Below are 13893 nucleotides of genomic sequence, written 5' to 3' on the forward strand. Positions count from 1 at the left end.
TATTCAAACCAACCTATTCTGTTCTCCGTCTCAGGTGCTCAGCAAAAGGTCAAAGGGCCCCAAGTAGAGAAGTAAGGGACACATGAGATTCCACCACACGATAAGTGGGCACATAGCAGATTCGGATAGAGCGTTCCCTATATTAGTTCTCAATAGTAATTCATCTGAGCCAGCTTTCCAATATGATTGCAGGAGTTGATTATAGGACTGTCTCAAGGAAACCCCAACAGGAAGAAGCCAGGCTTTAGAAGCAAATGAAATGAAACTGCAATCATGGATTCCAATGCCAAGTCTCTTTCCCTCTCTCTCTTACGTTTGCTTTTTTCTACATGTTATGCATCTCTTTTTCTTTTTATAATGTAAAAAAAAATGTCAATCACACACTAGGGGAAAAAGTAAAGCCAGAAATTTCCAAAGTTAATTAGCTACTGGAGGATGGGAGCAAAAGATGGATAGCTTCATTACCTTTCATAGTATGAATGTATAGGACACACTATTTTGTCTGCCAAAACCCCTGCTGTTCTGAAAATCACATTCTCTCCCCTGACTACCTACCCACATGATTATGGCAGGAACAATCACTGCATTAAATGTCACCTCACTGATTGGTCTCCAAGAACATACCCGATCAAGCAAATCCAGTGGCCCTTTCCAAAGGATTTTGTGGGAGGGATCTTGAGAGAGATAGGTCAATATCTCTCAGATGGCTAAAACTGGAAGAAGTAAAATTTAAAAGCTCCTTTCTGTCATATGGTAAGGAAGACATTCAATTGATTCACAGAGAAAAGCAGAATAAAATAAAAGTGCCAATGGCTTTGAGATTCTTAGTTCTGGTAGCTCCTGAAGCCTGGTTGTGTATATTCTTCTCCTTCCCATGGCATGAGTAATGAAATCTTTGTAGAACTTCACCAGATACCACAAAAGCTTTCTAGAAAATTTCCATTTTTATATAAAACAATTTGGCTTAGATTACAGTAACTTGCCAAAAAGATTTGGCAACTAAATAGGGAACAATAGAACTGGGAACAGTATTGCTGGATTGTATAGTAAATCTATGTTTAACTCCACAAGAAACTGTAAAATTCTTTTCCAAAGTGGCTGCATTTCAAATTTCCATTAGCAATGTATGAGAATTTCCCTTATTCTATATCCTCATCAATATTTGTTATTTTCTGTGGTTTTTAACATTTTATTGATTCTAGTAGATGTACAGTGCATCTCATTACAGTTTTAATTTATATTTTTCTGAGGCTAAAAACTGAGCAAATTTCGTGCTTATTAGCCACTTATATTTTTTTTTGTGGCATATCCTCTCAAATATTTTACCACTTTAAAAAAAGCTGGGTTGTCTTCCTATTATAGATCTTTAAGAGTTCTTCATGTAATCTAGACAAAAGTAATTTATCAGATGTATGTATTGGAAAATGTTTTCTCCCAACTTTGGCTTGCCTTTTCATTTCTTAATGTGTATTTTGAAGAACACAAGTTCTTAATTTTTATGAAATCAATTTTATCAACATATAATGTTTTCTGATTTTAATCCACCCCAAAGTCAGAAAAGTTTGAAAATGGTTGGTTCCTGCTGTGTTATAACTACAGCAACTGGTAGCTACATCAGCCCCCTGAACTCTGAACTCTCTTCAACTCACTACCACGAGTATGCTCTGTTTGGGAATCTCTCCTTCTGCTCTGGAATGTGTCCTCCCTCAAAATTTGATTGTAGAACTAACTTCATTTGTTTTTCTTCTTTCAGGAATCAATCTCATGGGCTGCCTGTTGCCCAATATGTGGATTTACCATTCTGCTGGCCAGCTCTATTTTTTTTATTTGACAAAACCTGTTTTGACTTCTCCAGTGACAGTTAAGGCTGTTGGTTTTCACAGGTACTGTGGTTGCAAGGCTGCTGATTCTCGAGACTGCCATGGAACTGGAAAGAACAAGCTGGGAAGAAGCAAGTTAAACTGCCACACAGCCCACTGTTCTTACTGAGATTCAGTTTATCTTGAATAAGTGCTCCTTGGGTTGTCACAAGTCTTTGGTTAATTTCCAGAGGACTGAAAAAGTTTTACGTATTTATATTTTTGCCTGCGTTCTCACTGTTTTTATGAAGGAGGAAATTTTCAGAGGTCGTTAGCACTCCAGAAGTGCTTCTGCTTATCCACATCTTGGTATTTAGACCATCTCGCTATAAAAGTCTACTGGCATAAAGCTCATAGGTCCTAAAAAATGGGAAATAGATCCCACCAGTCCTTCACCAGAGTACTGTAGTGGTTTCTCCAGGATCTGCTTTTCTTATGAAATGAAATAGCAGGTGGGAATGAAGACCATCCTTTGTAAGGAGTTGATAGATTTTAATGGCACACTTTCCCTCAACCATCTCTTGTAAATGGGAACAAAATGTGGGATGCCTACTGATGGGCAAAAGACTGCCACATCATATCTCAGTTTCAAAATCTGCACCACACATTCCAAGGCTTTCCGTCCTCCAATTCTCTGGAATAAATCTCCAACTTTATTAAATTGATGCCTTCTGGACATTGTAGAATTTATTGATCCAATCCCTTCCGGGAAGGTCTTGGAATGAGGAGATGCTCATGTGTGATAAACATTAAAATCAAATATATTGCTTGAGGTAATTTCAATCTTTGTGTTTAGACATTTCCATTCACCTGACCAAAAAGAAACCCAGTCAGAAGTGGTATTTTCCCTGGGTAGAAATAAACAATGGGACCTGTGTGTAGTGATGGATTTGTCTCTGCCTTACCCCTAAGTGCATGCATTTTCAGTTTGTTCCTCAATAAAATTTTCATTAGAGGAGACACTTCAGTAACATTTCCCACATGCTTTGACATTTTTTTTTTGAGGAAAATGTTTCATTTTATTAGATTAATTCCACCCTAAGGTATTTGCATAAGTGGTGTGGGTCTGGCCTTTGACGTTATCTTCCTGAATGATCTCTGATTGCTCACTCAGGCGTATCAGAGACACACGGTCTCATTGAATCTTGTGCTATCTTTACCAAATCAAATCTGTAAAGTTCACTTGTAATTTAATGTATTGTTTTTGAGTCATCTTGACATTTTGACTTCATAAGTGTAAACTGAAAACTACATTTACAGGAAATTTGTTTTTAAAAATAAAACAATATATGCCAGATCCCTGATCTACAGATGCTTTATAAAATTAGGCAATGTTTATGATGAGGTAATTCTCCCAAAAGAAAATTTTTAAAAAGAAATTTATATCAGTTATTTCTAAAGCACATAAAAGAACTACACTACCTTCAATAGTAGAATATGCAAGGAATGGTGTAAATTATTAGGATAGAATCCAGTTGTTTTTTTTTTAAGGGAGACTAAGAGCATAATTAAATGATAAAAGAGTGACAATGTTTAGCATTGCTGGAAGAACTGGAAGAAAAGCTTTTTTATTTCAAAGTTATAAATATTGTAAATAAATAAGCTTTGTGATAGAGTGAGCCTATATTAAAAATCAATGTCTATTGGTTTTAATTAATAGAACCTTTGAATATTTTATATTAAATGGTACCTTATTTTATAGTAATATCAAAAGTTGAAATTTTCCTAGAGAATAATTTTTATTAATGACCTAAATAGAATAGAGTTAACCCTTGATGCTGAATGGAATCCCAGCAGCATCAATCCCATCACTTCATTTTTATTTGCCATTTAGCTGAACCCATGCATATTGGTGTTTAGAGGTAAAGGAAACGGCTAAACACACATGAAGAGGAGCTTTGAGTATGTTTCCATCACACCTTCTGAAGTTAAGAAGTTTTGGCAGTTATAAAAGGTATTTTTGGGAAGAGGATAAGTGGGGGATTTGAATCTAGACTAGGTTTTAGGTGATATTGGGAGATTATAATGACTTTGTGAAAAATACTATGTGATTATGTAGAAACAGGTCCTTATTTTCAGAGACACATACTAAAATTTATAGGGGTGAGATATTGTTAATTGTTATTTACTCTAAAGTACTTTAGCAGAAAAAAAGTTAAAGAAGCAAATACAGCGCAATATTAACAACTTTAAAGTCTAGATAATAGGTATATGAATGTTCATGATGCCATTTTCTCAACCTCTGTATGTTTGGAAGTTTTGTTTTGTTTTTTGTTTTTGCTTTTTTTTTTTTTTTTTAAAGATTTTATTTATTTGAGACGGAGAGAACGAGAGACAGAGAGCACGAGAGGGAGGAGGGTCAGAGGGAGAAGCAGACTCCCTGCCGAGCAGGGAGCCCGATGCGGGACTCGATCCCGGGCTCCAGGATCATGACCTGAGCTGAAGGCAGTCGCTTAACCAACTGAGTTTGCTTTTTTTTTTTAAAGATTTTATTTATTTATTTATTTGAGAGACAGAGTGAGCAGAAGGAAGAGGTAAGGAGAATCTGAGGTAGACTCTGATCAGCGCAGAGCCTGATGCCGGCCTCGATCCCACAACCAAGAGATCATGACCTGAGCCGAAACTGTCAGATGTTTAACCAACTGAGCCATCCAGGTGCCCCTGTTTGGAAGTTTTAATAATACAGATGTTTAAAATGTTTTGGAACTAAAAAAATAAAATGAAGTTTTGGCCACTGAGTTTTAGCAACCACCAATGGGACACATGGATTAGCAAAAGTATTATTCCTTGTTTCTGTCTTCTAAATTTTCTAAAGTCTTATAAACTTTAAACTATAAATCAGAGTTAACTAATTCCTTGCTTTGAAAGACCTTGAATATAAGGAAACATAACAGTTAAAAAACCCTTTTTTCCTTCTTTTTCCTATCTTTTCTGTCCTCCTTCTTTGCATTGTTATATAACATTATTAAAGGACTTCTAAACAAGAAAATGTAAATAAGAAATAGATGATAAAGCTAGGAAGAAATAAAGTGGAGCCAGAATTACGTTAGTGCTCAAAAACACAGTCTCATAGTCCAAACACAGATGAGCCAAGGGCCACAGATTTGACTTTTAGCTTTCTAGCTATAAATTTTTAAAAAGGATGTATTATTCAGAGTGCTCCTAAGATAAAGGCACATCATTCATCCAGGCGAAGCAAAGCAATTTCTGATTTTAAGTTCTAATAATCATTCATTTGAAGTTTATCCTAAAGAGGATCTTGTATGATGTAATGAACAAAACCCGAAATAACTGCCTTAGGATAGCTAAAGCAAGGAGTTTTATGGGGATGTGTCTTAATTCAGGCAGTTGTCATGATGACAAAAGGAAATTAATGAAAATAAACCTATTAGGGCAAATGGCACCGTATCTTCAAGGTAAACCACACTTCCGTGGGCTTGGGGGGAGATTTTTGAAGTATCTTGAATAGACCTTGTCAACCCATTTCAAGAACCCAAAGGGAGTTGACAGATGAACTTTGAAGAAAGAGTTCTAGGAATCCTATAAATTGTATACATTAGCAGGTATTTATGAACATGGATGTATTTTTCTGAGGACAGGGTTTGTATCTTTTATCAGAAGGATATTTGCTTCAGAAAAAATTGAGAACCACTGATTCATAGAAATGAAGAGACTGCTCACCTGTTATGAATATCTTTTTCTTAATGAGCTTTCTGAAAATATATATGATAATGAGTTTTGGGGTTATGCTCTCTACCCACTTCTCAGAATGAAAAAAATCTGTATGTCCACTAAAGAAAGAAAATGTATGCTCTGGGTCAGCTTACCAGAGGAGGCTTGACCTCCTCTCATGAAAGTTAAGGTACTGATTTAGGACTAATTGGTAGAAAAACCTACTTCATATATGCTTAGAGATGAGCCCAGGATATATTCTCTAGGTAAGATAAAGATTTTTACAGAAAATAATTTGGGGTGTGTTTCAAATAAAATTTAAAAAATAACTTCATGTAGTATGTTAAAAAGTTTAACATGAGCATTTTAGAAGCAGGTGTAGCCAAAAGCTTATCTTGAACATTACGAAAGAGAAGCTGAATAAATCACCCAAAGGCTGTCTAGCTTTAAGCAAAGCAATTTCCTGGAACAACATGCTAATATAAATTGCTTGCAAAATGTACTCCTCTGTAACTGAATAAGATACCTTGCTGAATATGGTTGTTAGCTATAAATGAGTTAAAAGTTTTCCTTCTGGCAACAAGGAGTCAGGCCAAAAGTTTCTTAAGGTCTTAGGTAGATCATAAGCATACAAACTTATTATACCTCTGTGTATGTGTATTTACATATGAATCAAGATTTTATATCTATATATTATAGATTAAGAAAAATATATTAAGTGTATATATGTATGCATGTAAATTTACACATGTATGTAAATGGTGGAGCTTGCATTCAAACCAAGGCAGTGTGACTCCAGCATGTACACCTTAGCCATTGAGCGAGGCTCCCTCCAGGTGAATAATACAATTCATATTACTTGCTGATAAAAGAATGTTGCCTTTTCACTGTCTGTAAAGAGATTTAATCAAGGAACAATGCATCTATTTCACTCAAAATACTATTAAAGAGGACGTAAACATAAAAAAATTGCTATTATTTTCTTCTGGAGATAATTAACTGCTCTGTCAGACCATTTGTATAGTGGACATTTTGTTTAAGGTTTTGCAATTGAGAGAAGTCTAGAACAGCTAATGTAATAGCTGGATGTCTTCTTTCAGTCAGCTACTGTCTAAGCATAGGAAGTATTGCTTCATTTGTACATAATTAAGAGAGTCCACTTAAATGGTTTATTCTACTACTCTCGAATTTCTCCTGCCAGTTTCACGACTGTTTACACAAGTTCACACAACAATAATACTACGAGGAATTTATCCCCATAAAATGATTTAGGGAAAGCAAAAAGCTATACTTATGGAGAGATCCAGTCTATCTTTATTTATAATCAAATATAAGAAAACATCAGGGGGAGGGAGGACCCCAGAAGTCTCATATTAAGGGGGATAAAGGCAGCTATATCAACACAATGGAATATTATTAAAAATATTATAAGTAATTATAAGAATTTTATAAAATCATGGAAAATGTCTAAGTATTGAGAAAAGATAGCAAATACTAATTTACAAATACACATTTAACATCTACTATAATTTTAACAATAAAAAATACAAACTGGTAAAAGGAAATGTGAAAAATGGAATCACAGTGTAATGGAATTATACACATTTTATTATTCTTTCCTTAATATTGTGATTTTTTTTCCTTTTTGATTAACATTTGAAAGTTCCTTGACAGGTTTCTGGGTTTTCATTAGACGTCTTTGAAGTTTCACTAGTTACTGAGGCACCTGGGTGGCTCAGTTAGGTGTCTGCCTTTGGCTCAGGTCATGATCCTGGGGTCCTGGGATCCGGTTCCCTGCTCAGCGGGGCGCCTGCTTCTCCCTGTCCTTCTGCCTGTCCCTCTGCCTGCCACTCTGCCTATTTATGCTCACTGTCTGTCAAAAAAAACAAAAACAGGGCGCCTGGGTGGCTCAGTTGGTTAAGCGACTGCCTTCGGCTCAGGTCATGATCCTGGAGTCCCGGGATCGAGTCCCGCATCGGGCTCCCTGCTCGGCAGGGAGCCTGCTTCTCCCTCTGACCCTCCCCCCTCTCATGTGCTCTCTCTCTCTCATTCTCTCTGTCTCAAATAAATAAATAAATAAAACAAAAACAAAAACAAAAACCCTTTAAAAAAACAAACAAAACAAGGGTGCCTGGGTTGCTCAGTTGGTTGAGTGTCAGACTCTTGATCTGTTGGGCTCTGAGCTCAGTGGGGCATCTACTTAAGATTCTCTCTTTCCAAGAGATAGTCCTAGATGGCAGAGGAGTAGGAGACCTCAGTTTCGTCTGGTCCCAGGAATTCAGCTAGATAGCTGTTAAATCATTCTGAACACCTGTGAACTCAGCTGGAGATCTAAGAAAACAATAACTGCAACTCTACAAATAGAAAAGTGACCACTTTCTGCAAGGTAGGAGGTGCAGAGAAGTGAATCCGAGGCAGTATATTGGAAGATAAACCACAAGGGGAGGGAGCCTCCATAAGCCGGCTACTGGAAAGTGATACAGCAGTGGAAGGCAAAATCAGAACTTCTGGAAGTCTGTTCAGGTGAGGGATGTCCCTGCCTGAAAGGCTCTCAGGTTGCAAAGCTGGGTGGAATCCTAGCTAGGACAGTGTGGTCTCAGGATTCCCAGGGTCACAGGAAGACCGGGGATGCCTGAGTGTGCCAGAGTTCCCAGGCATTGGAGCAGGGAAACCAGCTGCAATCAGCGAGCCCAGGAGTGGGCTCTCAGCTCTCGGTTTCCATAAGCTGTGAACCGTGGCACAGTTGGGTGACTGCTCTCTGAGCATGGGCCCACCAAGTGGCTGATCTGCCTTGAGACACCCCCCTACCCCTTCCTCCACTGGGAGGAGCAGCGTGGGTGAGCACTGCAGGGGTCTGTAGGGTTTACAGACTTGAAACAGGGTCACGTACCTGAGATAGAAACCCTTGGTCACAGGCTGGGTGAGCCCGGAGTGGGGATGGAGACCAGGGAGACAGGAGGGATTGACCGCTTTTCCCTGAGGGTGCACTGAGGAGAGGAGCCCCAAGGTTTAGGCTCCGGGACCAGAGATTGGGAGGCCGCCATTTTCGTTCTCATCCTCTAAAGCTGTGCAGAAAGCCTTCAGGGAATGAGAGCTACAGAGAGCAAACCCAAGCAGCTTACTTAGGCTGGCCCCTGGCAAGGGTGGTGCAATTCCACCTGGGGCGAAGACACCTGAGAATCACTGCAACAGGCCCCTCCCCCAGAAGATCAGCAAGAACATCCAGCCAAGACCAAGTTTACCAATCAATAAGAACTGCAGAACTCCAGCGCTAGGGGAAAGTAGTATATAGAATTCATGGTTCTTTTCCCACAATTCTTTAGTCTTTCAACTTTAATTTTTTTCTCTTTCCCTTTTCAGCCGATTTCTTATTTTATCAACTCTTTTTACGATCGTTTTTAATTTTTATTTTTACAGTTACATTCTATTCTTTCATTGTATTTAATTTTATTTTAGTATAAATATAAGTTTTTCTTTCTTTACAATTTTGGGATGCAGTTTCTTCTAACAAACAGACCAAAATACACCCAGAATCTAGTGTATGGCTCTGTTCTCTTCACCCTTCTGATCATATTCTCTCCCCTTTTTTTCTTCTTTCTTTTTTTGTTAAAGCTTTTCTTAATTTTCATCTTTACAGTTACATTTTATCCTTTCATTGTATTTAATTTTATTTTTGTATATATATGTTTTTCTTTCTTTACAATTTTGGGATGTAGTTTCTTTTAACAAACTGACCAAAATACACTCAGGATATAGTGTATTGCTCTGTCCTATTCACCTGTCTGTTTATATTCCTTCTTTTTAGTTTGTTCTTTTTTTTGTTTTTTAATTTTCATTTTTACAGTTACATTCTATCCTTTCATTGTATTTAGTTTTATTTTTGTACATATATAAGTTTTTTTTCCTTACAATTTTGGGATCTAGTTTTCTAAGAAACAGATCAAAATACACACAGGATCCAGTGTATTGTTCTGTTCTGTTCATCTGTCTGATTATATTCTCTTTCTCTCTTTTTAATTTTTATATGATATTTTTCATTTTTGTGTCTCTTCTGATTTGTTTAGTGTATATTTCTCTGGGGTCATTGTTGCCATTTTAATATTTTGTTCTCTTGTTCATCTATTCTTCTTTGGACAGAATTACAAGATGGAAAAACTCACCTCAAAAAAGAGTCATTACTGGCTGCCAGGGACCTAATCAGTATGGATGTAAGTAAGATATTGGAACTAGAGTTCAGAAGAACAATTATAAAGATACTAGCTGGGCTTGAAAAAAGCACAGAAGACACTAGAAAATCCCTTTCTGGAGAAATAAAAAGAACTAAAATCTAATCAAGTCAAAATCAAAAAAGCTATTAATGAGATGCAATAAAAAATGGTGGCTCTAACTGCAAGGAAAAATGAGGCAGAATAGAGAATTAGTGATATAGAAAACAAAATGATGGAGAATAAAGAAGCTGAGAAAAAGATAAACAACTACTGGATCACAAGGGGAGAATTAGAAAGATAGATGAAAACCATAAAGCAAAATAACATTAGAATAATTGGGATCCCAGAAGAAGATGGGAGGGTCAGAGGGTATATTAGAGCAAAGTATAACAGAGGACTTCCTTAATCTGGGGAAGGTATAAAATAGCTACTAAAAAATGCTCAGGTTTTTTGGTTTTCTCCTATTTAAAAAACAAAAAAAAAATCCCTCTATATTCACATTTCTCTTGAACTATTGTCATGTCTCTCCTTCATGACAAAATCAAACTCCCTTGAAAGCTTTCTTTTCAATTTCTCCACTTTCTCACCTCCCAGAAGCTACTGTGGTTTGACTTCAGCCCTACAGCTCCACCAAAATGAGTCTTGCCAAAGATACTTCATGTTCATCAAATCCAGGGATACTCTTCAGTGATGACCTTTCTCATGCCCCAGAGATCTGACTGGCCATTCTTCCCACCCTTAATTTCTCCCCTCTGCTTCCTCAGAACCATTCTGCAGTTCTCCTACTTCTGTGCTGTTCTTTCTCAGTCCTATTTAAGTATTTTTCTTCTGTCCATGCCTTAAACATTGCTATTCCCCTACAAAGTATGTTCTATGCTCTTCTAACTCTACACTCTCTTCCTGAGCAGGCTCTGCTACTCATCTGACTTCAACTATGATATCGATGCTGATGATTCTCAAATCAGTATCTCCAGCTGAGATTATTATCCTGGACTTTTGGCCCTCATAGCTACTGCCTTTTAAATATCTGCAGTGGGATGGCTCATACATGCCTCAAATTCAACCTCTCCAAAACGTCATCTCTTTAAAATCTGTTCGCCTTCCTGGATTTCTCATTTTCCACCAAATGACAAATGATTAAAATCCTAATTCATTGAGGTTCTCAACATTTCCTATATGTTCCCAACATTTCCTATATATTCCTGTGTATTTCTAGTTACTTTAATTTTTTAAATGATATTTTCAACCCTTCTCTCTCACAAAACTGTCTTTCATCATAAGAATATTATACTTCTGCCTGCCCTTAAATTAAGATCTCACGTTCTATTTTCCATAGAAGCCATAAAATGTAATTTGCTCAACTTCCTACCAATACATTCTCACCTACATCAAAGAGTAAGGATGCTGCCCAGCTGGTCTTTAAAAAGGAGCGAAGGATGGCCAGCTCTCCAGCACATACACTAGACCTATGCAGATTCTGTTGTACATCCTAAAAAATGTTCTGTTTACCAGACTAAAGACCCAGTTTTCTGAGGGACAGTGGGTACTAAGAGCATGCCCACCCATCAACACTGCAAAATTACTATCCCCTTACCACCCAAATTAAACAGCCTGGAACTTAATTCTCTTTGTGATCAAAATGTCTCCACTTTTATTCCTGCTATGTACTGTGAGGCAGCATTAAGTTTGCTCTTATTTTTCTCATTTTCCGTGAATTGAAGTATCTATAAAATATCTGCTCATTCTGAGAAAGAAATCTGCTTTAGTGCCCTTTGAAACTTGAACTCCAGTCGTTCTCAGACTGATATGTTGATCTTTCTCCAGTCAGTATTTAACTGGTACTCCATGTAGCAGCCAGTCTGATCTCTTAAAAACAAGTATCAGCTTCGGGCACCTGAGTGGCTCAGTTGGTTAAGTATCTGATTCTTGGTTTCAGCTCAGGTCCTAATCTCAGGTTCATGGGATTGAGCCCCATGTTGGGCTCCACACTCAGTGCAGAATCCACTTGTCCCTCTCCCTCTGCCCTTCCACAACCCCCTCTCTCTTTCACAAATACATACATACATACATACATACATACATACGTATCTTTAACAACAAATATCTGCTCTTATCATATCTCTACTTACTGGCTTTCCTTTCCCTTAGGATAAGGTCCCATATCAATTTCCTACTTATGCCATACCTCCAGATCTTCTCAAATGTTCTTTGTTAAACCTGGAATATTCTTCCTTATTTCCCCTTTTTTTTTATTTGTTAAGATGCTTCAGTCACTCAATAAATCTCATCTCGATATAACTTCCTCAGAAATACTTGCTCTAGTTCTCATAATACACAGTACTTCTTAGGCCAATCCACCTCATAATTACTTATTCATTGTCTGTATTTTCCATTTTTTTTTCTTGCAAGCTGGACAGTGTTTGGCTTTTTAACTCTATGTTCCTAAATAAAATAGAAAATGAAAGAATTACTTTTCCTTCACAGTTAGAAGCAACAGGTTGTACTACTATATTAAAGCGGTCTAGAAAATAAGTATGCTTTTCATTTTATTTATTCATTTACCTTTTAGAAAGAGATACTGTGAAATGTAGAGCATTAAGGAAACAAAGTTAAATGGCATTAAACATTCCATTTGGATTTTCTTTGAACACCTCAAATATGGAGTTCATGAAGAATTTAGTAAAACCGGGAAGGAGAACTATTTCATAATTGTTGTCCATGAGACGATTTCTATAAATGTAGTACATGAGTGACTAATTTCAAGATTTCCACTAAAAAGAAAAAAAAATTAATGGATGTTAAAAAAAACCTTTTAGTTGATATAGAGCCAAGGTTGACAAGCATTTTCTGTAAAGAGCCTGATAGTAAATATTTGTAGCTTTGTGGTCCTCACAGTTTCTGTCATAATGACTCCACTCTGCCATTTCAACAGAAAAGCAGCCATAGACAATATTTAAACAAATGGGCATGGCTGTGTTTCAATAAAACTTTATTTATAGACACTAAAATTTGAATTTAATGTAATTGTCATGTGCCATAAAATATTATCCTTCTTTTGAATTTTTCAACCACTCAGAGTGTTTAGACCATTCTTATCTTGTAGGACATACAAACAGGTGGCAGGCTGGATTTGGTCATGGGTGATAGTTTGCCAACTCTTGTAGCAGAGTTAAAGTATAACCACATAATTGAAGAGATAGTTCTTTGGGACACAAGTCTGCAAACAACTTGTTCTACAAATTCTATGAATACAACTCTAAAGGTTTTATAAATTAAAACCAATAATTGGATCTCTTTTATAGAAAAGAATTTCTAGATTTTTTTCCTTTTTGTTTCAACCTTAGAAGAAGAGATCCAACATTAAGATTAAATAATACCAGATGAAATTAATTTTTTATAAAAAAAACTTCCCATTTTTCCCATTTAAATTATTAAGTTCCTTCTAATCAGTAAGCATTTTGGAGGAACTTATAATGTACCAAGTGTTGGGGATATAATGGTGCATAAGACTCAGTTTAAGTAAGGGACATAGTTAAATTAATTGTCATTTGAATGCAGTGTGAAAATTACTATGAAAGAAAAATACAGATAGCAGGGTGAGAGCAAGTCTAGCAGGGTGAGAGAAGACATTCTAAAGGATTGATGAATCATTCACTTTTTAGAAAACACTCCCTTTTCTTTTGTGAAAATTTATTATTTTTATAAGAATTCTACTGGCTTGGGCCAATGTTTATCCATGTTAAAATACCCACCAAAACACTAATCAAGCATTAATCAGAGGACTGCTAAAACCTAGTATTTCTTTTCAAGATTAAAAAGCAGCCTATTTATTATTTAGTGACACAGCCCTAGAGAAATAATAGACATGGCTGAGAATACTTTCAAAAGATAAAATTGGTAAGATTTTGGGAAAAAAGCATCCTGTACTAAGACTAAGTTGAATTTGAGGAAGGGAAAGAAGTATTGGACATTGGGCCAAGAGAACAAAAAAATAATAAAAATAAAAAGATTTGAGGTCAAACCGAAAAAAGTTGAAATGAGTACAACTTCAAATTCATTCATTTATCTAAAATAATTACCAAGCACTTATGTGTCAGACACTGTGCCTGCACATGTTAAAATTATCTGAGGGTATATGAGATGTAATACTCTTA

Source organism: Leptonychotes weddellii, chromosome 8 (assembly GCF_054177405.1).
Source record: "Leptonychotes weddellii isolate Sample4059 chromosome 8, ASM5417740v2, whole genome shotgun sequence".
Lineage (NCBI taxonomy): Eukaryota > Metazoa > Chordata > Mammalia > Carnivora > Phocidae > Leptonychotes > Leptonychotes weddellii.